The sequence below is a fragment of the Suricata suricatta genome, chromosome 7, assembly GCF_006229205.1.
Source record: "Suricata suricatta isolate VVHF042 chromosome 7, meerkat_22Aug2017_6uvM2_HiC, whole genome shotgun sequence".
Lineage (NCBI taxonomy): Eukaryota > Metazoa > Chordata > Mammalia > Carnivora > Herpestidae > Suricata > Suricata suricatta.
Window position 1 is genome coordinate 65,310,953 of NC_043706.1, and position 25,709 is coordinate 65,336,661.

At 37.6% G+C, this 25,709-nt stretch overlaps 1 protein-coding gene across 3 annotated transcripts in view; it reads right to left on the minus strand.

Annotated features, from left to right (window-relative positions):
* FILIP1 (filamin A interacting protein 1) overlaps positions 1 to 21,417 on the minus strand; it is a 182,633-nt gene extending 161,216 nt beyond the window's left edge. For all 3 annotated transcript variants that reach the window (XM_029945238.1, XM_029945237.1, XM_029945236.1), the window contains exon 1: positions 21,076 to 21,417. The gene's annotated coding sequence lies outside the window, so the exon portion shown is untranslated. The remainder of the gene's footprint in view (positions 1 to 21,075) is intronic.
* Between the last annotated feature and the right edge of the window lie 4,292 nt (positions 21,418 to 25,709).

Below are 25,709 nucleotides of genomic sequence, written 5' to 3' on the forward strand. Positions count from 1 at the left end.
AAAAAAAAACTGTGGAGGAGAAAATAACCCCTCAGAGTAAGACAGTTTGAGTCAAGAGTATTTACCATGTACACCATTTACAAGAGATAAGCCCACCTTTCCATCGACAGAACAGAACAGAAAGAACTTCCATTTATTTCATGAGAATACTAAAGCTAACTAATAGAAAATACTAGAAAAGTTGATACATGTTAAGTAAATTTCTTTCCTGCATTATCTAGAGGTAAGATTGGTGAGAATCTGTCATATTTTAAAATAGTCAATTCTTAACCACTTCTAGCAAAAGCAGTTGAATTGAATCCCATACTTATTGACTATTCACTCCACATAGTTTAGTCCTGTGTCAGGATGGCAGAGAACACAAAGGAAGTATATCTCTGCTTTCAAGAGCCCCCAGTGAGATAGGAATACAAAACAGTAAGTTGAAAATGAGCAAACAAACAAAAAGGCAAAAACCAAGTGCTAAACAGAAAATAAGTACTTGCTAAAATTTATAGACCAAACAATGGAATTAGAAAATCCTGTATACTATGAAGGAAAATGTGAGGTATCTGCTTTTGTTTTCTTAGTAGACTTTGAAAGATACACATAGTTTAAGAGATACAAACACCAAGAAAGTCTTGTTTTGGTACATTAGGTCAAGTAAGTCTCATGTGCTGGCAAGGGGCCACTGGAAACTGAGTTAGAACAGGCATAGTTAGTATTTAAAGAGAATACCATTGTTAGAATGTGATAGAATATTCTGATTAGATTTAAAAGAAGATGGAACTCAATTAGAAGAAAAGAAATTGCCTGAAGTATTGTTTCTGTTTCATGAGGATTTGAATACCAATAAAGGTCAGACTAATAAAATAAATGTGCTACACCAGGAATTCTCAACCAGGGACAATTTCACCCCTCAGGAAATATTTGGCAATGTCCAAATACATTTTTAGTTGTCTCAGCTTAGAATGGGAAATGCTACTGGTGCCTAGTAGATGGAGGCTAATAATATATATGGATAAACATCCTACAACTCACAGGACAGACCTCCACAACAAATAATTATCCAGTATGAAATATCAACTATGTTAAGGTGGAGAAACCTTGAGTCAGACCACCAAAGGCAGTAAATGGTGAGACTTTCTACAACTCATCCAGCAAAACAGACTAGATTAAGGTAAAAAATTATGTTAAAGTTACAGCGGATGGAATCACATGAAAATCCAAATTTAGATTATAGCCTTCTTGTTTCAATAAAGTTATAATTCAGATATCAAAGACAGCATTTGGAGACATTAAAAGCAAATGCTTTGCCAAAGCTGTAGAGCCCAAATCTAATCATGAGGAAACATCAGACCCTAAATGAGGAGACATTCTACAATATACACAGCATGTAATTTTAAAAAGTGTCAAGGAAGGACTAGGGAAATTTTCCAGAGTTAAACAAACTACAGAGACACAACTAAATGCAATATGTAATTCTGAAATAAATCCTTTTGTTATAGAAGACATTGCTGAGACAACCGGAAACTTGAATGAGTCCTGAGGATTAAATGGTAGTACTTTATCAATGTTAATTTCCTAATCTTGATGTTTGTGTCATAGTTTTATTGGAGAATATCCTTGTTTGTGGCAATGTACACTAAAGAATTGGGGGGTAGGGCGCCAGCCAGGGTGGCTCAGTTGATTGAGTGGCCAACTTTTGATTTCAGGTCAGTTCATGATCTCGTGGTCCATTGAGCCCCTTGTCTAGGCCCCACACTGACAGCATGAAGCCTACTTGGGATTCTCTCTCTGCCCCTCCCCAACTTGCACATGTGCATAAGCCCATGTGCACATGTGCAACTTTCTCTCTCAAACATAAATAAATAAACTTTAAAAAAAAGAATTGGGGGTTATGGGGGAGCACCTGGGTGCCTTGGTCAGTTGAGCATCTGACTTGATTGAGCATCCAACTCTTATTCTCAGCTCAGGCCATGATCTCACAGTAGGTGAGATCAGGCTCCCATCCAGCTCTGCACTTACAGCTTGCAGCCTGCTTGGGATTCTCTCTGCCCCTCCCCCAACTGCATGTAGGCACATGAGTACCCATTCTCTCTCTCTCACACACACACAATAAATACATAAACATTAAAAAGAAAAAGAATTGGGGGTGATGGGACATCAGGTTTGAAACCTATTCTTCAATGGTTCAGGGGGAAAAAGTACTTCCTACTTTTCTGTTAAGTTCGTGATTGTATCAAATTTTTAAAAATAAACAAAACAAATGCATTTTAGGGAAAGTAAAATGCCCATGCATGTGCTAGCCAAGAAATGTGTCATTTAAAAATAGCAATATTATAGTTTTATTTAGGACAATGTATAACAATCCCTACCAAATTTGTATGATAACCTTTTAAATCTTTTATGAAAGAAGGTAGGCTATACGTCCTATATACATATATACATACATACATACATACATACAATTTTGGCATATGATCTCCAGAGAACACTTTACTGAATTTTGAATTTAAGTGGAATATTCCTTATCTATTTGGCCATATGACTAATCCATTAAATCATTTTAAAATAACCAACTTTTTTCTTATTAAATATGATATCATTCCTAGTTTGCCATTCTCTTTAACTGGGCTGTTAAATAGAAAAATATATAGACAATTACTTTTGTAGTTAGATACAGATCATACATCACATAGGAGGTTATATGTAAGTTTTAGTTTGGATTGAACCAAATTAAACAAATAAACCACTCAGTGAGGAAACTAAGTTGGGTTTTAAAAAAGGTAATTTCACACCATCATTATATAGAAACTTTTCAACAATATTTTAGAAAATTGTGTTCAATCCATTCCACATACATATTTTAAATCTGCAATTTATAATGCTCCTTTAAAATAAAGCACGTATGAAAATTTCTTGGAATTTAGCTGAGGTTTTCATATAACCAAGATTCTGACCCTTTCTGAGTATATTAAACACCTTTACATTCATGGTACAGATACCATTTTCTTCCAATCTTTTTTTTCAGTTTTTTATTTTTATTTTTTTTAATAGTTTATTGTCAAATTTGTTTCCATATGACACCCAGTGCTCTTCCCCACAAGTGCCCTCCTCCATCACCACCTCTTTTCCCCCTCTCCCTCCCCTTCAACCCTCGGTTCATTTTCAGCATTCAATAGTCTCTCAGGTTTTGTGTCCCTCTCTCTCCCCAACTCTCTTTCCCTCTTCCCCTCCCCCTGGTCCTCCATTAGGTTTCTCCTGTTCTCCTGTGAGACCTATGAGTGCAAACATATGGTATCTGTCCTTCTCTGCCTGACTTATTTTGCTTAGCATGACACTCTCAAGGTCCATCCACTTTCCTACAAATGGCCATATTTCATTCTTTCTCATTGCCCTGCAGTACTCCATTGTATATATATACCACATCTTCTTGATCCATTCATCAGGTGATGGACATTTAGGCTCTTTCCATGATTTGGCTATTGTTGACAGTGTTGTCTTGAACATTGGGGTACATGTGCCCCTCTGCATCAGCACTTCTGTATCCCTTGGATAGATCCCTAGCAGTGCTATTGCTGAGTCATAGGGGAGTTCTATTGATAGTTTTTTTGAGGAACCTCCACACTGTTTTCCAGAGCGGCTGCACCAGTTTACATTCCCACCGACAGTGTAGGAGGGTGCCCGTCTCTCCACACCCTCGCCACCATCTATAGTCTCTTGATTTGTTCATTTTAGCCACTCTGACTGGCGTGAGGTGGTATGTCAGTGTGGTTTTGATTTGTGTTTCCCTGATGATGAGTGATGTTGAGCATCATTTCATGTGCCTGTAGGCCATCTGGATGTCCTCTTTGGAGAAGTGTCTGTTTATGTCTTCTGCCCATTTCTTAATGTGGTAGACATTATTCCCCCTCAAGGCACAAAATTCCAGAATAGAAAAAGAAATATAAAATACTAAGAAGAGGGGCATATGGCTGGCTCAGTCAGTAGAGCATGCCACTCTTGATCTCAGGATCACAAGTTAAGCTCCATGTTGAGCATGAAGACTATTTTAAAAAGAAAAAACTGAGAAGAAATTCAAGTCAAACCATCTTCCAGTTTGGTTGGGGGGCCTGGGTGGTTCAGTTGGTTGAGCTACTGGCTCTCCGTTTCAGCTCAGATCATGATCTCATGATTCATAGGTTCAAGCCCCACATCAGGCCCTAAGCTGACAGTGTGGAGCCTGCTTAGGATTCTCTCTCCCTCTCTTTCTGACTCTCTCTCTCTCACTTTCTCTCTCTCTTCTAAAATAAATAAATAAGTAAAATTTAAAAAAAATCTTCCAGTTCCCAAGCATCTAATTTGACCCTTACATTGAGTGGTAATTTGTACTTCAAACTCTGCTCTGCTATACAATAATCTAGAATAAATGACAGGTCCCTCCTCCAACATGTGTATTTCTTAGAGAATGATTGGAGTTAATAGTTTTGACTAAAAAAGTATAATAAATCTTGAGGTTGAGGATTAACTATTGGTAAATTTTTCTCTGTAACATTAATAAAAGTATCTTGATTTCTATAGCTTTCATGTACATGAATGTTGAAGGATGCTCTAAGACTGGCTGAAGCAGAAGGAATAATAGAAAGAAGTTCTCAAAAGAAGAAAAAGAAGAAACAATAAGGAATAAGCCCAGGAAAGCACAGAAAGTTGATTAGAAAGCCTGAAAGAGAAGGCTCTCATGTGAGGGAGGGGAAAAAAATGCACACATATCAAGGCCTGAACCCATATGGAAAGGAAAGAAGAGGACACAGAATTCCCATGATCACAGTGAGTATATAAGAATGTACATGCAGAATAATATGAAGCAAGGACAAGAGAATATCACTGGCTTGCCTGTTTAAAGAACAGAGGGTTAGAAATGGGCAATATGAGGGGCGCCTCGGTGGCTCAGTCGGTTAAGCGGCCAGCTTTGGCTCAGGTCATGATCTCACGGATTGTGGGTTCGGGCCCCGCATCAGGCTCTGTGCTGACAGCTAGCTCAGAGCCTGGAGCCTGCTTCAGATTCTGTATCTCGCTCTCTCTCTGACCCTCCTCTGCTTGCTCTGTCTCTCAAAAATAAATTTTAAAAAAAACATTAAAAAAAAAGAAATGGACAATATGATGAGCTTGATGCATTGGTTTTAGTTTTTGGTTTTAGGGGGATTTTTTTTGAGGGAGAGATAATCTGCAGGAGGGAAAGAGAGAGAGACAGAGACAGAGAGAGAATCTTAAGCAGGTTCCACGCCCAGTACAGAGCCCGAACAGGGCTCCATCTCATGACATGAGATTATGACCTGAGCCAAAATCAAGAGCAAGATGCTTAACCAACCAAGCCAGCCACCCAAGCACCCCTAATAATTCATTGTTAAATTACTTGGTCTAGCAATCACCAAAAAGAAGTTATAAATAGAGCACAGTTGCTGCTATTATTCACACTTAAATTCTAATTAACAGAATTGCATATATAGGCATACCTCGAAGACAATGTGAGTTCCATTCCAGACCTCTACAACAAAGTGAATATCATGCAATAAAGTAAGTCAAATGAATTCTTTGGTTTCCCAGTGCACATAAAATTATGTCTATACTATATTGTAATCTATTAAGTGTGCAATAGCACTATCTTTTAAAAAAACTATGTATCTTTTTTTTCAGAGAGAGAGAGCATGCAGGCAGGGAAGAGGGGCAGAGGGAGACAGAGAGAGAGAGAGAGGGAATCTCAAGCAGGCTCTACACTCTGCATGGAGCCTGATGTGGGGCTTGATTTCACAACCTTGGGACCATGACCTGAGCCGAAATCGAGTCAGATGCTCAACTGACTAATCCACCCAGGTGCCCCAAAAAGTACATATCTTAATTTAAAATACTTTATTGCTAAAAAAAATTGCTAACCATCATCTGAGCTCTTAGCGAGCCATTATCCCTGATCACAGATCACCATAATTGAAAATGAAAGAGCTTGAAATATTTTGAGAAGTACCAAAATGAGACAGAAGTACATGAAGGGAGCAGATGCTGTTGGGAAAAAATAGTGCCAATAGACTTGCTTGACACAGGGTTACCACAAACCTTCAATTTGTAAAAACAAACAAACAAAAAACCACACGATATCTGTGAAAAGCAGTAAAGTAAGCAAAGCAAAGTACAATAAAATGTAACGCCTGTAATGTTGGTCTCACCCCTCTTCCTCTGTGAGTATGAGAGAAGTAAGGAGCCTCCCACGCGGAAGCCCAGTGTGGGAAGAACACCTGGAAGGACCAGCGAAGTGCTAAGCACCACTGCTTATCTAGCACATCTTGCAGGACCAAACAACTAAAGATGATCCAGATAAGCAACTTGGTTTAGAATATTTGTGCCTGCCTTCATTCTGTGCAACCTTTCAGGAGTGGCTTCTTACCAAAACGGGCTTCCCAGTAGAAAGAACAAGAATGACAGCACACAAGGTCTTGGGTGAGATTTCACTCACATCACTATCCCCAGTCCCTCACAAAACGCCCCTGCTTTCAGACCTGTGGGAGCATCGTTCACAGTGTGTACCACCCTCCTGAGACCCCTCTCAGGACACATGCACACCATACGCCACTCTGTAACTAGCCTTCCATCTCCTGGAATGACTGACAGAATTGATGAGTAGTCGGTTGCTGATGTTCTGAAAAGCCCAACATCTGGAGGTGCCAAGGGCATAAAGAGACAGAGAAATCCTGATCTCTTACACAACAGTGATCTCATGAAATAACCCAAGACAGGTCATGTTCTAAATTCCAGAAAGATATGCTGCACAACACTGTGCCTCATTTGTGAATTCATACACCTGAGTTAATAAGCTATATGACCTTGAGAAAGTCAAACTTTCTGAGTCTCAGCTTCCCTATCTCTCATAAAGCTTACTCCCCTGTCCCATTTCATCCACTTGCTCCTTGATTCTTCAACCTCATGATCCAGTCATAACTGTGTCCATTTGGTTATCAGGTTAGGTTTTGGTAGTATCATTACTCAGAAAGTACATTGCCATCAAGATGTGCTTGACACTTTGATAATAGACAATAATGGATGATGCAGGCTTGTTTCAACAGCTCTAATGGAGGAAGGTCTCTCCTAGGAAATCTTATCAAGCTACTGAGGAAGAAGTATGTGGACTTCTTTTTTTTTGTTTTTGTTTTTTGGGTTTTTTTTTTTTTTTTTTTTTTTGGCCCTCTAGGTCTGCCAATAGAAGTCAATAGACAATATTTGAGAACAATGGGAGGAAAAGAAACAATGCATTCTCAAAAGCATCACATGTGTTTTGACTCCTCTGTTTTTCAAAATGGAAGTGACCTTATTTTTATTCTAAGGATTTTTACCACATATTGTTTAATTGCTTTTCAGGAAGCTTGCCTTAGTTGATTTTCCCACCAGCAGTATATAGTGTCCATTTCCTCACATCCTCCCTATATTAGGTATTGGATTTTTTAGAATCTTTGTCCATGTGTTGGTTGAAATAATACTACCTTCTTTTAATTTGAATTTTTAATTATCAGTGAGGTTAAATAGTTTTTCACACATTTACTATAAATTGTTTACCTATGTTATTTTCCCATGTGTCTGTTGTAGCTCTTTAGTTTTATTCATTCAGGTGAGCTTTTTATATTAAGAATATTTGACCTAGACTATTTTGGTCAAAAATATTTTTGTCTAGTTGCTGCCTGTATTATAATTTGGTTCATGAGATAGAGGTGTTTTTTTTGCATGCAAAAGTGTTCAGTGTTTTTGGAGTCAAATATTTTAGTCTTGTTTCACTGCTTTTCTGTCTTGTTTAGGAAGATCTTCCCCATTCTATCTATCTATCTATCTATCTATCTATCTATCTATTTATCTATCTATCTATCTGTTTTCAAGTATTTCAGGTTCGTTTTTTCCACTTACATTTTTGGTACACTTACTATATATTTTGGTATTAGATATGATGTAGAGAATTAATTTCTTTTTTTTCAATTATTTCAACCTGCATTGATTAAAATATCTGTATTTTCTTTTTTGATTTGAAATGTCTCTCCTTCCCAACACTAAGTTTTTAAATGGAGGTGTATATTTTTCTGGACTATCAATTTCCCTTCATCTTCTCATCGGATATGAACTGATTCTGACACCACTACCAAAGTGTTTTAATGAGTGTGGTTTCAAGATTTATTTTAATATGTGGTGATGCAATCCTCCCAACTTGCACTTCAAAAATTTCCTGGCTATTCACACAGATTTCTTGCTCCAGCAGCAGTTAAGCACTTCAAGTGAAGTTTGAATACATGTAAGTATTTTTTCAAAGTACACAAGCTTGTGAAAGTCCTAAAGCAAATCATTTTATAGGAGGTAGTCATCATCCCCTTTTAGATACATTAACAGTGGTCACTGTTATGAAAGAGTGTGGATGGTGGTGAGGGTCAAGAATTTTCTAGCCCACAAGGTGCATATTTGGCTCACTTGTATGGCCACTCCAGATTTAAGTATAATGAAAATATATGTATAGAGTGCATCCTCTTCATCACATTATTTTTAAAAAACATGAAAATTATCATGTAAGTTGAAAGAATGTAATTTACAAGTTCCCCACCATTTGTAAAGCTATGTGGACTTGTTGCAACAAATCAGATATCCAAGACTTTTAATCACATTTATTTCTGCTGCATTCCCTTAGTCCTTGTGTGTCAGACCCTATTTCCTTTTCAGCCTCAACAGTTCCTCTTTCCCACAGCAAGAGTCACTTCATCCCACCTACAATCACTAAACCTATCACTGACTACCCAAAACCAAAACAGGTACCTTCAGCACCTGTTAAACAGTAGAGATAATATAATATTCACTGTTGTATTCCAATCTCTAGCACAGTGCCTGATGCATATGAGTCTAAAATATTTAGTGAATTCATGAGTGCTACATATTAAATGTGAAGCAGGAGGGACACAAAATATCCTAGCCTAGTACTCTCAGATTTAGCATCATCTTAGTTATTCTGACATTTCATTACAATTATGGCATCTCACTCAGAATCTCTAGTACTACTCTGCCAACAGGACTATCCTGTCCCTAAATCTCACCCCTCTGCTTTGCTCCCTGGTCCGGCTCATAGGCTTACTTGAATGCTGCTGACTCTCTACTTGTATTGGACACAGTCATGGTCTACCTGCTTGCCAAGACTGTGTTAACATAATGTTATGTTAGACCTTCAGGTGCCACTGCCAACTTGGACCATCCTTCACCATCTAATCCCATGCCCTTTGGATCCTGTCCTCCACCTGCTCCCAGTTCAGAACCAGTCCAGCCCCTCTTCCAGCTATATACATGAGCCTTGCCTGATTGAGCCCAAAACATATTTTTCAAGATGAGCAGACTGAGTGGATCTCACTCTATAATTAGTTGCTTTCACACAGCCCCAATCCTCTTAAATTCTCACACAAAACTAGTGTTAGTACTGTGAAAGTCCAACTCCTATGAAAGTGTCTGGGAATAGATATTAAAGTAAGCCAGACATAAATCAAGTCATAGGATTTTAACCATGCATTCAGACTATGTGGAAAAATAAGAGCTCTGCTTTTCCCCTCCAATCTCTCGCTCAAAAGGACAAAATTCTTCACTTTCCGAGAAACCACAAGTCACTTTCATCTGGTTTTCTCCCTTGTCCTCTCCTCTGTTTGAGCTCAGCATTTCACATGTTCATTTTGGTGAGATTCCATCACAATACATCACCAGGAACACATGTGTTCCACTGGGACTTTATTCCCTGGAAGATGTGAATGGTGATGTAAATAAAAGCATCATTGGAATTTTGGGGAAGTGATGCAGGGAAGAAAGCTATGGTGAAATTAAGATAAAATCAAGCAACTATGATCAATATTTCCTTTTGGAGTAATGTGGATATTGATGGTGATAGGGACTTCAATGGTATTCATCAGCTGGAGCTGTCAGCAGACACATTAATTAAATGGCAGCTGTTGCTTTACCACTTGTAGGGGAGTGGAGCAATCCTAACTCCAAAATAGATTTCCGAGGATGAGAACATTTTCAGCTAATAAACCACAATAAGATCCTGGTTATGTTTTTTTCATGAGTTTTTCCGTGCATAAGTGAAAAGATAAGTGGCAAATATTTACTACTAGTCTGTGTCAATAGTTGTCTTATACCACTATATTTTTTTTAAGTAAATGTCTATGCCTAATGTAGGGCTCAAACTTACAGCCTCAAAATCAAGAGTCACATGCTCTACCAACCGAGCCAGCCAGGTGTCACTTTATGCCACTATATTTAAAGTAATAGTTTTGGTCTGTTATTGGAAATACATCTATATCCTGCTAATCATAGCTAGAGTACAGCTTCAATTCAGTTAGTTATGAGTTGGTTATTTTCTGATACTCTAATGGACATTTTAAATGTTTGTTGACTTTTAATTTGTATCATAATATAAGCAATATGTGACCAATAAGGTTAAGAGAATACTGAGAAGCAAAGAGATAATCACCCATGGTCACTGATTGTTATTCCTATGTTTATAAAAAAACAATTCTGTTAAACCCAACCAATGGAAACTTGTCAGTAATGTTTACTTTTCAATTCATGATATTTAATGTATTCAATTTAACAAACACTTATTGGGCACTTATTTTGTGCAATGTGAGTCTATAAATCATCCCAAGTCATATCAGAATCTATTTATCATGTTTATTTTTTAAATTTACAAGTAAATACTAATCAGAATAATTATAATCTCATTTAGATTCTATTGCTTAGAATAATCTGTGTTACAGGATTTGCAATTAGTGATTTTCATCTTGGTGAGGTTCATTTAACCAGACAATGCTTATAGATTTTCCCCTATGTGTAAAAAATCCTGCTCTTTAGAACTTCAAACTTATGGAATCAATCAGAAAATTAATTCTATACATGCTGCCTAAAAGTGTAGACTTCAAAAGGTCTTCGGGGCACTTAACCCACTGGCCATGGGACTAGTCAGTTCCAGGGGACAGACCAGCTTTCCAATTCACCTGCTGTCATAGAAGTCAAGCAATTAATCCCTTCCTGTTGTTGCTGATATCATGAGGAGTTCATGGGTGGTATGTAAGTCCTGATAGGGGAATCCCAGGGAAAATAGTGAAGCCAGCCAAAGCCACAAGACTAGGGGAAAAGTCAAGGGTCCGAACAGGAGACTAGAGTTTGTGCTTAGAATTTCCATTGAAAGATTAAAAAAAATATATGTGCCCAAAAGTAGGGCAGAAGATATTATATCAGTCCACAAGGGCAAGAAGAGACAGTACACAGAAACAAAGTCACTGGAGAAAGGGAGTACCTCAGAACAGTCTCTAAGAGAATAGGTTGTCTCCAATTGGCCCACTTATTGGGAAAATAGAGAAAGCAAGGACTCAATCTTTAGTCAAGCAGAAAGCCCAGTGAGTTATCAGAGCACCAAGGTCAGCTACCAAAAGACCCCTCATGCTGAAACAGGGGAGCAGCTACCATTCAACATCTTACAATCTCAGAGTTAGCTCCAGAATAGCCAAGTGATGAAGAGCTAAAGAGTACAAACTGAGGAGTCCAGTTGCTGGACTCCAATCCCAGATCTGCCACTACTTGTTAGGGGACTTTGGACAATTCTTTCAGCCTTTTTATCTGTAAAATGTAGAATATGAGTGTCTGCCCTGTTGTTGTTAGTGCCTAATACATAGAAAGCATTAATTAAACATTAGCTACTTTAGGGGCACCTGGATGAAAGCATCTGACTTCAGCTCAGGTCATGGTCTCACAGTTCATGGGTTTGAGCTCATGTCCGGCTCTGCACTGACAGCTTGGAGCCTGGAGCCTGCTTCAGATTCTATGTCTACCTCTCTCTCTGCCCCTCCCTGGCTCATATTCTGTCTCTCTCTCAAAAACAAATAAACAAAAAAAATATTAACTACTTTATTGTTTATAATGATCGTGTGATAAAAAGGGTAGTAGACTGGTACTCAGAGGAATTTGTAACTTCTGCCAAGTGACTTCCCTTCCTCCACCCTCAGTACTATCTTCTTTTAAATGATGAAGTTGTAACTGGATAACTAGTTCTCAACTCCAGATGCACATTAAAATCATACAAAAGCTTCCAAAATATATCAATACTTGAGGACCCACTCAGGAGCTTGAATTGGAACCTCTGGCACATTGCCCCAGACATTTGAATTTTTAGAGCTTCCCTGGTGAACCGGATACACAAAGAGTATTGAGAACCGCAATACTAGATGATCTGATAATTCCAAGTGAGCTCAGAGCTCATTTTCCTGCTGGGTATGATTGGCTTCAAGACCAAACCTGTATAATCATCAACAGTGTGAGACTCAGAGACCCCATTCCTGCTTGAAATCAGACCAGGTACAGAAGTATTCAGAGAACTAGAAGCTCTTACAGAATGGCTTAGGTAGTTCTTGCATTAATATGATAAATTGTTAATATCTTCCATTTAAGAAGCTATATCAGTTTTGCTGCCAAGAGAAATTTGGAATAACTGAATGAGAAAAAAGAAAAAAAAAAACTTCCAGAAGCCAACAGTCGAGCCCTTTGTCTCTAATGGATATAACACTAATCCTCTCCTTCTTTTGATACAGTTACACTTTTTTACCTAAAGACAAGAAATGTCAAAAAGGGAAATTCTGAGTTTGTTTGTTGTAAGGAAATCAGGAGAGATCATGTGAATGAAACAGAGGACCTTGATGAAATAGGTCACTACTTTTATTTTGGATTAAATAAACCTGTGCCACAGAGCAAAGAGTGTATTTGCATCAGGAAGATGTTTAGCCCGTCAGGTAAGCAGTAGTATAAGTCCTGTGTATTGACCAGTAATGAATGTTTATCTGTATGTTGGAGGAGGCGGGGGGTCAAGGTATGCTAGTATATTTTTGACAAGATACTGTTTACAATTCATAGAATAAAATTTCTCAGAGGGTAGAGATTCATTCTATTATGTCCTCACTTCACATGAAACATTTATGTTACTGGAATATTCAATCTCATCACCTGGAATAATGGATACATAGAATATTTATGGAATCTGGCATTAAAAAAAGCAAAACATTATCTGTTCCATCAAAATTTTATTAGAATTTCTCTCCTTTTACTTCAAACAATCCATGTTATGCATATAAATAGAAACTCAAAAATCTTAATTATATTCAAGTAATCAGATATTTAGCATCATTAGTGGTTAACTCCTGGTTAAAAAAATAAAAGAATTAAATCAAATATCCAATAAAATAGTTCACACTATTATCCCGCAGGAGCAAACCACTAGCTGAGGCATCAAATAATTTTCCTTAAACTATACAAGCTCTCTGTTTCTTTTCTGAGGGAACAACATGCAGCCAGATTGACAACTCACCACCTAAACAGAGTTTTGGGGAACCTATGAAATCTCTTATATAGAATGAAACATTCTATCCCCTCCTTCCTTGCCTCTTCCAACCACTATACACATACCACCAAAGACCTCTTCAAGGAACAGTGCCTGGAATAAGTATTTCATAACACTCTCTCTCTTGAACACACTTAAGAAACTGAACACTTAATGACCAAGGCAGAAATCTGCAGAGCATTTCAAATGTTACTATAAAAGGTAGAGTTCTGAGTTGTCAACAGAGGCAACAAGGAGACCAATACCCCAATGGTATCAAAAGATCTGGCTACAATAGCCTTAATACCTAATAAAAGAAAATGCTCCTTGCCACCCTCTCCCAGGTATTCACACTGCCCCCCTCCCCAATAACTGTAGAAGAATAGCTTCTGTGTGCCAGTACTGAGGCCTGGCTCTTCCTGGGTTGCCCAACTCCAGGGTCCACGGAGGCCCTTCTGTTTCTACTTATGGATCTGGGAGAAGGGTCCCCACTTGGCCCTGAATCTCTTTGTTCTTTGCTGTTGGTGAATATTTTTAGACTGCAAGGGCACCTGACTCCCTGCAGTGTCACATTCTACAACTTTTCCTAAAACATCTCACAGTCACCTAGGTGGCGGTCTTTCTTGAACTGGTGCCTACATTACAAGAATGTAGTTGAAAATATGGCTAACTAAAATCAATTTGCCTAGGTTTGAATGTTCACCTTACCGGTGGGCATGAACTGTCTACCAGCTTCATCTTTCCAATCCATAAAACAGAGATAAAACTAATGTCCCACAAGGTTGTTATGAGAAGTAAATAAAATCATCCATGTGAGGTGCTTGGTGCAATGTCTGGCACAGAATAATCTCTAGTACATGCTATGTAGTATTGTCATCATTTGTATATACTAATTAATATATAGCTACATTAGATAGATGATATGAATTTTACATGGTTATTATTATTATAAAATGTATCATATCATTATACAAGAATTGGGATTCAGATGCCCAGTCATTGGTAGGAACACCTGGTATGTTGGGCAGTGATCTCTGAAATGAATAGCATACAGAAGGTGGGGATATGTAACCTAAAGTTGAGGAGCCCCTGAGGAGTGAATTCTACCAACTCAGCTGGCTTCCTATGCACCAGCGCAAACAGCAGCCTGTGATCAAAGCAGCTCGCTTGCTGATGTCCAAACCAGAAGATGATATCTATTAAGACAACATGTGAAAGTTAAGCTTATGTGTAAGGCCCCTCCCTCACCCAAATACCAGGCTGCTCAAGTATGTATCACTTACTAAACAGTTCTTGAAATACAAAGAGGCTTGAATATCTCCAGTGTCAAATTTCAAGATTTACAGAATAATTAGGAAAAATATGAGCTTGCAAAACGCTCCCTGGCTCACCCTGGCAAGCATACCATCTTTGTTTTCCAGTAGTGTGTGTGCTGTCGTCACAGTAACTGTGAGGTTCCAAATACAGGCCCAGGCGTCATTTCCTCATGTACTTAGGCTGCCACACTGAAATAGCATTATGAACTCAGCAATGCCTCTTCCTTTCCTGTTGTGCTGTGATACCTCAGAGAAGCAGGCCCTAAAGTGAATTACTTAAGACATAAGTATATTAAAGAGATATAAAAAAATAGGATCTTTTTATCCCTATTACCATATCACTTATGACTTCTGTATGCCTGTGTGTGTATGTGTGCATGCATCTAAAAACATTATTTGTATTTTTAGAAAGATCTTTTAGATAAAAAGGCAAGTTGGCAGTAACTTGATTGTCTTGGTGATGTCAACAGTCTACTGTTTTTAATCAAATTGTCTTTCAGCTTTAAATCTTCAGCAAATCATTTTTAAAGAATGCATTTGGCCAACTCTGATGTGTTCAGTTCATGGATTTCTTACACCTCTTCCTTACAAAGATAAGTGGCAGATCATTCATTTCTTCAAAATAACTTGGGAAGCTTGCAGTTATAATTAATTGCTGCAAAAGGGGAAAAAAAGGGCTTTTTTCAAGTGTAGACATATAAGGTCTTTGGCCAATCAGGTAATAATCATCATGTTCTTCTATATTTCAGTAAAGGAAGGAGGTGACAGAATTTTCTTTTAATTTTTGTTGATGTTTATTTATTTTTGAGAGACAGAGAGAGCCAGAGCATGAGTGGGGGATGGGCAGAGAGAGAGGGAGACACAAAATCCAAAGCAGGCTCCAGGCTCTGAGCTGTCTGCACAGAGCCTGACACAAGGCCGAACCCACAAACTCTGAGATCATGACCTGAGCCAAAGTTGGACACCCAACAAACTGAGCCACCCAGGTGCCCCAGTGACAGAATTTAAGCAAGAAAGCAAAAACAGAAAAACTCTTGAACCCTAAGGGCTCAATTAAAGTCAGATCACTTGAGATCAATTCTGCATTAGCTTTAAAATGTTTTAGTCTGTCTTTCACAGACCTCAGAAACACATAAATCACCCAATATTATGCACATTGACACCATTTCCCAAAAAGGAAAAGCAACACCAACCTTCTTTTGACTTTTCAGTGCTGCTATGGCTTAAACAAAGCTCTCAGGGACTGGGGTGCTGGTTAACGTCCTGTTACTTCATTTCTGCAGGGAGTTTCTCAAATTCTGCAATCAGCTGGTTAGCAGCCAGCTAGAGCTAACTGCTCAATTCACATTTGACTTTCCCCATTCCAAGTTCTTCCATAACGCCTGCCTTGCCTTTGAAATCAAACTGCCTCAGCTATTGCCATAGGGGAAGTAGAATTCTGCCTGTACTCTTTCCCCTTCTCTGATTAACCAAAGGGTAGGACTGACCATTTAAGGAAAAAGAAGAGAATAACCCAATGTATTTTCCTGAGGTTCCTATATTTTTGCGCTCAAATCTTGATAACGTATTCTGTAAAGCCAGGAAAAGTTCCTATTTCTTTTCTTTTCTTCCTCCTTTCTCTCTATAGCAAGGTTTTCATTACAGAATGACAATTCTAAAACTCAGTTTGCCTTATGTTTTAGAAACTTATTTTTTCAATTGGGAAAAATAAAGCAAATGGTAGGGTTGAAACCATAACTACCCGGCATAAGGTTTGTTGGAGTTAAAGCTACTAAGAAACTTCCCTGTTTACAAGAGTGTTTCAAATATTTTTGTTAAATTAAATATACAGAATAGTAAGTACTTTATAATACACAGACACATCTTTATGATATAAGGCGCTTTTTTTGTTTGTCTTGGAATATACTTTCTTGTCATGTTTAAGAATGAGTAGGATTAAGGACAATGAATAGCAAGAATTCATTTCCATTTGGTAAGGTTAAAGCTAGTGTGAGATGACCTTTTTTGGTCTTTTCATTTTTATCTGTTACTAGGTTAGTAAAACAAAACAAAACATCTGAGGGAAGACATAGTGATAAATTTAATAGTATACTTTCTACAGAGGAAGAAGTCTTCATTGCCATACATTACCCAATGTTATAGGCTATAAAAGAGGCACCCAAGTATTATGTATAAACATACTTTTATCTCCAAGTGCAAAATATAGAAACCATAGAAGAGTCTATGGGTGATTTTTTAGTCTTTTTAGTAATGATTCTATAAAACAGCAGACTGCTGAGAGATAAGGGAGGGTTTGAAACATAAATTCCATACTAAATTATTGGCTGGCGTTCAAACTATGTCTGCTTAGAGTACCCAGCAGCAAAGTATGTCCCAAACAAGATTCCAAATTTAAACAATACATTCTTCTGCCTTTCCTATGATCTATAAACTTGAGTTCACAAACTATCTGTATCTAAGAATTTTGCATGCGACAAGGATTAAAATAAACAGATAACCACATTTGGGATGTGATAATAAAGCAATAATAACTTAAATTCATTGAAAATTCTACCAGGCAACTCATTTAATCTTCAAAACAACTCTATGAGGAAGATAGTATTATTATTCTCAAATTCTGCAATCAGCTGGTTAGCAGCCAGCTAGAGCTAACTGCAGATTAGGAAACTGAGGCACAGAGAGTGAAGATCTGAATCCAGGCCATTTGACTTGTCTGTGCTACTTGCCTTCCCTACCTCCCCCTTCATACCAATATCCTTGTTATATGTTCAACTCATATTTAAGGAACCAAAATCTATTTTATTATCTTATCTTTCTATCCCTATATATATTTAAAATAATTAATATGTAAACAAATTTATGTTGCAGTCTTTTATATATATCATATATCTAACGAGTTGTTACACTGTGTTCTCTCTGAAATCTTTCTGCTGAAAAAGATCTCAACCTAAGCTTTCCCCTCACTTCTCAAGCTGCAGCTTTTCTAAATCCTATATGTATAGAGAAATAACATGAAACAAGTAAAAATATGGATTAAGCAAGCTCCGTAAAATCTTATTTCTTAAGGCGTCTGTTTTATGAAGAAATGTTCATCTTCCAAAAAAGAAACACACAATCAGCATTAGTTTAGAATGTGTATTTTGCCACCACGTTTCACTTCTAAAAAAAATAAGATATAACCATAGGAAAACCATTGCTAAATGAATATATTAAATATTTCACAAATTTCATTGGGAAAATCCTATAATGATTCTTGCAAAACACATGTAGAAGAGTAAATTTAACTTCCTTGGCTATCTGAAAATATAAAGAGAATGCCTTTCTTTTGGTGGACACACAAAAAAAATGCTTCAAAATCATAATTCATGTATTATTTCATACAGTGCCTTACTTACAGTCTTCATGAGTGATTAAAAATAAATCTGAAAAATGTCTCTGTTTTAAATATCTAGGGAAAAAAGAAAAAGGGATCACAAGATGATATTTAAATATTTTAGTGTTCCAGGCCAGATTGTTATCCATGAAGACCCACAAAACACCATGCCTTGCATGAACAGTACCAAAGGGAATTATAAATTGAATCTGGTACCAAAACATGATAAAAAATTATAAGTTATAGCATTTAGGTGGGTAGATGCATACATAGAACAAGCATGTATATATACTGCTCTTTATATTTAGTTCTTTCTACTTTATTCTCAAGAGATACATCATCTCTACAATCAGGTACATAAGTGTAGTTAGAATTACTTATAACTTCTCTGTGCATGATAAAGCTATGAAGACTTGCCTTGAGAAATTTTTGAGATAAAAGGTTATTAACTGCACTCGAAGTGGCTTTTCTTGATTTTATACTTATTTATACTTTGTCATGTACTCATCATCAGAAACCTAGAGCCAAAAAAAAGTTAATAGAACACCCAGAATGTGCAGGGGAATAAAAAGCTCCAAAACCAAGCAATGCTTAGGACAATGCTTCGCACCTAATTGCTTCATTAAATTGTTCTGAACTTAAAGACACAAACCATGTCTTGATGTTCCTTAATTGTAACAGAGCACCAAACTGTGTAAACTAAAAAGGAATCACTTCTAAAAGCTATGGTCAGGGATTCATTGTGAAAGTAGAAGACACTGATCTGGGCTTTAAAGAGTGGGCAAGGTTTACAGGGAAAGGCAGGAAAGGTATTCCAAGGCGGGGAAATGAAACAGGCAGAAGTGTAGCACTGAAATGTACACTGTGCATCTGTTTGGAGAATGGCCCCAAACCTGAAATATCTGAAGCAGAAGGACACTTGTTGAGTAGTGGGAGGTGAACCTGGGAATGTTAAGTACATGCCAGATGATGGAAGGTTTTCAAAATACCCAGCCTAGGTGTTTGGCAGCAACCACGAGTCCCAGAAGATAACTGAAGAGTAGACAAACAAGTAGAGCAATATTTTAGGAAAATGAACCCCATAGTCATTGGCAAGATGGTTTGGATGGCAAGGCAGAGTGGTAGGGGGGCCAGTTTTGTTACAATCCATACTGAGAGTAAAGAGAAGAGGCCTTAGTGTGGTATGAGATAACAACAATGGAATCTAACAACTCTTATGGTATAGCAGAAAAGGTAGTTTGTAAAATAACATAGGAATGTGAACTTGAGTGAACAGGAGAACAGAATCTGCATAGTTCATGGAGGGTTTGATTGTTCATACACTGGAGGGAAGCACATGGTCGAACCTGAGCTACTTCTTATTCTCACGAGTAAATTTACAGCCACGAAGACAACAACACTCAGAAATCAATTCATTGGGAAAAAATAGATTTCACTCAGGTCCAAATGCTGTACTCAGTTATCTGCACACTGTTCCACTGACTCCAAAAGAAATTACATGCCTAGAACTAATGGCAGAGTTTGGCTTTACACGTACATTTGTAAGCCAACAATGTGACCCTTCCTAAGATAAAAACAAGAAAAATGTAAAGCATTTAGTTCTGACTTTTCAGAACTTTTTCAAGACAAAGATACTTCATCTCCACTAAAGCACCAGGAGCTTCATTCTACGATACCAAGATTACTAGAGTGTATTTTGAACTATCACTTGTATACATTCGTTATATATGATTAGCTTCATTTAGTTCATAAACTAATCATGCAATTAGAAGAAGCATTGGACATATTGAAATGTGTATACTATTTCATTTACCTGCACATTTAATACATAAGCTTTAATGAATTCTTCTTAAGATAGAAACACTTACTGAAAGGGTTGATACATTCTTATTTGTCAATAAACAGCATGTTCAAAACTGGTCTTGGGTAAATTCTTTGTTTAAGTTAACATTATAGACTCAAATAATTCCTTTCAAAATGTGCATCCATACCTTTTATATTATCATTAGAATATTCATCCAAATTATCATGTTCACTTAAAGGAACAAAATTTCTTACATAAATCTAGCCCAGTTATAGACCCCCGGTCTCAATAACCATATCCCAACATTCAGCCATAACTTTCATCAGAATCAACAAGAAATTGATCACTCTAAGCACTTCTGATAAAATCGCATGGCAACTCAGGGAAAGGGAGACAATATACCAACAGATAAAAGGAGAATTTCCTTCACACGATAGTAAACCCACTCATATACACACATACACAGCTTTAGAAAGAGTTTTCTTCTAATAAATTCAATTTCCATTTTAGAAGTCAGAATCTGTTTTATCTATACACAAGTCATTGCTCAGTTTATCACTTTCCAAATCACAAAACAACGTGCTCCTGAATGGTTTGTATTCAACAACTGCAAAAGTAGTGATTTTACAGCAGCCATGTTTTGTGCCTAGTCAGAAGCACTAGGGGTGAGTGTAACGTAAGTAGGTCAGAACCAGCACAAGGTGTACCAGGGCAATCAGAGAATCAGGCAAAGGGAGAAGCAGATAGCAGGGCGTCTGAAATACAAACACCACGCCGGACTTTCCTCTCATTTACCATACAAGCTGCTCAGCTAGTTTCAGTAAATGAACGTTACTTTGCTCCTAGGGAAAAGATCTCTTCCACTGGTTAGCTGTCTTAACTGTGAAAGGAGCTGTGAACTTGTCCTTTGCCATATTTCTGTTACCTGCTAAAGAATGATAACTTGGCAGAAATATCGCGATGGCTATTAAAACATCATTACACTCTTTGTGTTTAAAAAGGAATTGGTATAATTCTGAGATGACAGTACTGACTCTTTAAAAATAATTCACAATGATTATGATAATTCCTTGAATGTGTTATCACACAGTGGAAACAGTAAGAATCAAAGGAAACCGACAACGCAGAATCTGAGAGAAAATGCTTCTTGTATAAGCAGAAATTTCTTATGAGAATAAATAGCCATTTATTTCGGTCTTACCTGACGGCAGCTTGTTTAACCAAGAGTATGTCCTTTATGGAGGTAGCTTATCCTTTGAAGAAGCCAGTGGCTTGTCCCACAGCCCAAGAGAGACTGGAGTCCTGGAAAACTATCCAACCCAAAAGAATACCGAGGAAAAAGCTTTTCCCACTTTCTTTCCTAGGACTAGCCAATAGCTGAAGTCATGCAGGAAACTGAGTAGAGAGAAGGGGAAAGAAGGCAGCTTCTTCTCCCTGAAATCCCGTTCAGCAGAAATTAGAGGCTGTTGTATATCTCCCACCCGGACTTTTGTTTAAAAGTTTTTTCAACTGTTGCTAGGTGTTGTTGGGTTCTGAGATTAGATTTCTCGTCTTCTGCTCCCTTCCCCACACCGTCGGAGCAATGACTTTGTTGAGGAGCTGAGCTCGCGTGTGCTATATTTAACCAGTGTTCTCAGCAAGTCAAGCCCGTCAACAGCTGAGAAGTTTGGAGCCGGCTTTACTCTGTTCCTCGGCAGCTGGGTTATCAGTGGCTATAGCTCTGCTCAGCCCGTAAAAGATTTCAGGGAAACCGGCAGACCCTTTTAAGGACTTCTGCTCATTACACAGAGGTAATTATTATTTGAAGCTTTTAAATACAAATTGTGGTTTGGGACTTTAAATATGATGAAGAAATAGCAGCAGTTGTCTCTACCAGAGCAATTTTACCAATATGCAGTATTTTTCTCAATTGGGCATTCTCAGATAAGTGTTCTTTAAAAAGCCTTTTAAAAGTGTATCACAACTGTTGGGAAAATTCACAGAAAGAGACCGTGCCAGACAGTGTTTTACAATGGGGTTTTACTTTCATAGTGAGATGACTTACCCTGTCATATCAGACTTGATCTGCTTAAATACCTGAATATTATTAAAATAAGGTTAACATAAAGAAATGTCTGTCATGCTATGTTTTTGAAAGGAGTAAAGTTAAGAAGGAAAATCTTAGCATTCTCACTCAGGTCATTCATTCAAAGTAAGAAATGGAGAACACGCTGGGAAAACCAGGACTTGAAACACCTCTAGCTGTTGACAGCCTCGTCTCATCATTAACCCTCCGGTCTCTGAAACCAGAGAGGGGTGGTTACTCCTTCCCTGCATCCCCACATGAAGAATGCTTCAAGATATTTTATCCGCTTTATGTTACATCCTAAAATAGTATGAATCTGCCAAGATTATGACTTACTTGAAAAAAAAAGTGTGTTTAACTAGTTTTGGGGGACTATCTTACTATATACGTAAGGGAAACTGAGAGAGATCCCTTTAGCCACCGATAAAGTAAGAAGGGACACACACACACACACACACACACACCATTATTTGTTAACACACTAAAGTACTGCCCTGACAAAAATCTCACCATCACCATTATAAAGGTTAACCCCTTTCCTGAGATCCATTTATCAGTCTAATGATACTCTTTTTTTGACATGCAAACTGAAATTAGACCAAGGAGACTTGTAAAGGCATGAATTTAATATTTTGAGAAGTGGCTAATGTGCTAGATAACCCTAATGTCTCTCTGGGAAAGGCTACCACTTTTCACAAGACGTGTGTGTGTGTGTGTTGTTCTTTTTAAAGAAATGACCCTCCCCTCCAAGATTCACTGATCCCACACATCTTAACCCATTAGAAAATATCTCCACCACCACACTAACTGTATTCATCTTTTCCTCTTAATCTACTTACTACTATTCACATATAAAATTGCATTTGTTCAGATTCTTAGTCTTTTTGGGTCTGGGCCAAGCTTGATTTTTTTAAAAAGACTTCTATTAAGATGGAAATGTTCTTATGTAAAATTAACGGACTCTTCTAGAACACTAATGTATCTTTTAGAAACAATCTATTCACAGTTCCTAAAAAGTGGATTCTGATAGGAGACAGAAGTGTGCAACTGGGCTAGGATATAGTTTAGAATCATGAGCAGAAGTTTTTAAAAATTACAAAGGGTTGGGGTGTGAATAGATTATTGTTTGGAAAATGTACATACCCCACACAACATACCCCACCAGGTTGAGAATAATTTCACTAAAGAGGACTCCAGAAATGTATCATTTCACTCTTGCTAAAAGTTCACAATAGGGGTGCCTGGGTGGCTCAGTCGGTTAAGTGTCCAACTTCATCTCAGGTCATGATCTCATGGTCCGTGAGTTCTGAGCTGTCAGCACAGAATCCAGATTCTGTGTCTCCCTCTCTTTCTGCTCTTCCCCTTCTTGTGCTTTCTCTCTCTCTCTTACTCTCTCTCTCTCTCTCAAAAATAAATAAACATTAAACAATTTTTTTAAAGTTCACATTATAGATGTCTCTAATCTAAAATAAAGGAGAAAAGCTTATAGCCCAAGTCAAGATAACTGAAAGGAAATAGCCCACTTTACCTTTATGGGCTTAGATAATTCCAGCATGAGCCAGAGAGCTATTTCCTCTTTAACTATCCAGATAATTAGGGTTCTTAGTGGGTTTTTCTTTTTTCAGTGAAAACCTAGTCTTCCCACCATTGTTTTCTGTAACACTTGGATTAAAGGTCCATTATTGCTATTAGATTATTTTAAACAATGTGATGACAAGCAACAGCATACAGAGTATTTTATATAAGTAGATACTGTTACTACCTTCAAATTATGTTCTTTAGGGGTGCCTGGGTGGCTCGGTCGATTGAGTGTCTGACTTCAGTTCAGGTCATAATCTCATGGTCTGTGGGTTCAAGCCCCATGTCTGGCTCTGTACTGACAGCTTGGAGCCTGCTTCAGACTCTGCATCTTCCTCTCTCTGCCCCTCCCCTGCTCATCTCTCTCTCTCTCTCTCTCTCTCTCTCTCTCAAAAATAAACATTTTTTAAAAATTATGTTCTTTAATTATACTAGGCATATTTGCTTGTTTAACTCAGTATTCCACAATGATCAGTCTCTCTTTCTCTATCTCACCATGCACGTGTGTGCACATATATACACATGCATTCTCATCCCTCTTTATAAAGTGAATTCATTTTGAAAGCTTTCCTCCGGGAACAATTATTCAGACAAAAGATTTCCTACATAATCCACAGAGGAAGTAGTGCCATTAAGAGCTATTAGAAATTTGTGTTTTGTATACAGTCAACAATGAACTGATTTTTTAACACATATTGTTAACATATTACCGTCCAGCTACACCCCTTTTTCCACAGTCTTAAGTGTAAGCATTCTAAAAACATCTGAAACACTTACAACTATAGCTAAATTTCCCAACTTCAAGAATAATTCATGTGAAACTTTTTAATATGAAGATAGGTTAATAATACCAATGAGAAAAAAGCAAATGAATTAAGACAGTTGGCACATTATCTCTACATCCATTCCTAAAACCATTTCTACATACATCTACTTTACTGTATACGCACATTTAAAGAGGGACAGTGATTTTTTTTTTTTTGTAAAAAATTAATCAGTTTAACATTTGCTTCAAGATGAAGTTCAGGGGCACCTGGGTGGCTCAGTCAGTTGAGTGTCCGGCTTCGGCTCAGGTCATGATGTCATGGTTCATGGGTTCGAGCCCCATGTGGGGCTCTGTGCTGACAGCTAGCTCATAGCCTGGAGCCTGTCTTCAGATTCTGTGCCTCCCTCTCTCTCTGACCCTCCCCTGCTCATGCTGTCTCTCTCTCTCAAAAATAAATAAAAACTTAAAAAAATATATCATTGTTTTAAAAAAAAATGAAGTTCAGGGGTCATGAGGGGAGTTTTCAAACAAACATCTCTGTTATTGTTTATTGCCTGGATATAAGACTTGAATATAAGCTCCCAGGTAATAGAGAATATTTCCTGTTTGTTCCCTACGAACACTCAAGCACCACAATCAGTGTTCAGTAAATAGGAATGATTGAAAGAGGGGACGCCTGGGTGGCTCAGTCGGTTAAGCGTCCAGGTCATGATCTCACAGTTTGTGGGTTCAAGACCTACATTGGGCTCAGTGCTGACAACTCAGAACCCAGAGCCTGCTTCACATTCTGTGTTTCCCTCTCTCTCTGCCCCTCCCCCACTCATGCTCAGTCTCCCTCTGTCTCTCAAAAATAAGTAAACATTAAAAAAACTTTTAAAAAAAGGAACGATTGAACGAGCAAATGAACATGTGAAGATGAAGAAAACTTTAGAGCATATTATCCAAAACTTATGGAAAATGTTTCTAGGTTCTCTAGACACAGCTGGGTCATTATTACTTGCATATAAAAGTTGTAGAAGGAAATTCATAGATTGCGAATTAGTTATTTTGAATTTTGTTAAAATTTCAAGGGAAAAATAATAAATGTCAGAATAACAATAAAAATGCTTATGTAAGACTTACTATGTGCCAAGCACGGTTCTAAGGGCTTAACATATAATAATCCATTACTTTTCACAATAACCCAATTAGACAGGTATTATTGTCCCCCATTTTACAGGCAAGAAAACTGAGGCATTGAGATATTAAGTAACTTGATCAAGATTACATGCAAATAAGTAGCAAAATCAGAATTTGAACTAGAGAGTCTGCTTCCAAAAATTTGTGTTCCTAACTACATAACTGCCTCTTTACATTTAGTAGTCCGAGTATCCTGTTCTTGGCAATCACTGAGAGTCAAAAGATGCAGGCTTTGCTGTACCTGAAT